Here is a 1,213-nt window from a genome sequence, read left to right on the forward strand (position 1 = left end):
TGTTGTTGTTGTTAAATGCTAATAAGTTGGCTCCAACTCCTAATGACCCTCTGTAGGACTCCTTGTGTGGTGCTGTAGGATCAACACTGGACTGTGAACCACAAGGTTGGCTGTTCAAACCCACCAGCTGTTCCTTGGAAATCCTATATAGAGTCACTATGAGTTGCAACTGACTTGACAGCACTTAACATAGTATTTCCAAGGAGCAGCATGTGAGTTTGAACCTCTGACCTTATGGTCCAAACCAACCTTGCAGTCCAAACCAACCCTGTGTTCCATACTAGGCTGTTCCTTTCACAGTTTTCCTAGTTGCAGGGCTATGGATTTTCAAGTCTAACACAGAGCTGGTGACAAAAAGATAAGATTAGAGCACATTATGACATATAAACTCCATTATGTGCCGCTGTGGGTTAATGCACCAGACTGCAAAGCCGTTTGAACTGCAAGATCGGCAGTTCAAGCTCACCAGTCGCTCCTCAGAAACCCTATACAGGTCGCTATGGGTTGGAACCAACTCGAAGGCACTTAACAACAACAACAATTCTTAAAAAATCCAGCCATTTTTTTGAATAAACACTCCTCAAACTTTTAAACATTTAATTAATTTCCAAATTTTGGAAAGAGCTGAATTTGACAGTTTTTGCTACTGTCCTTATTGTGTTTATGGATGAGCAGCTATTCAAAAAGTCTGAAATTAGACATTGCAGATATTATTGTATATTTCGATTTTTTTCCTATTAGTTTTATGAGTACCTTGAAGGAAAATACTAAGTATTATTGGAGGTTTCATGGTATAAGAGAAAAGTTACTAGATATCAAGTGGAGAAAAGTGCTAGATTTCAAGTCCAGCTCTGCCACTTACTAGCTATGTGACTTTGGATATAGTATACATCTCCCTTAAAGGAGCTCTGGTAGCATAGTGGTGACGAATTGGGCTGTGAACTTCAAGGTCAGCAGCTCGAAACTGCCAGGTGTTCCGTGGGAGAAAGATGAGGCGTTCTGCTGCCTTAAAGATTTACAGACTCGGAAACCCTGTCCAGGGTCGCTATGGGTCAGAACCGACTCGACAGCACTTTAACAACAACAACATATATCTTCCTTAAGCCTCAATAAAGAAGGCTGTGGTGTGGATTACAGATAAAATAAACTAAGTCTCTAGGATATTGCTTAATACATGATGTTGTTGTTGTTGTTAAGTACTATGGAGTCGGTT

Source organism: Chrysochloris asiatica, unplaced genomic scaffold (assembly GCF_000296735.1).
Source record: "Chrysochloris asiatica unplaced genomic scaffold, ChrAsi1.0 scaffold00048, whole genome shotgun sequence".
Taxonomy (NCBI): Eukaryota; Metazoa; Chordata; class Mammalia; order Afrosoricida; family Chrysochloridae; genus Chrysochloris; species Chrysochloris asiatica.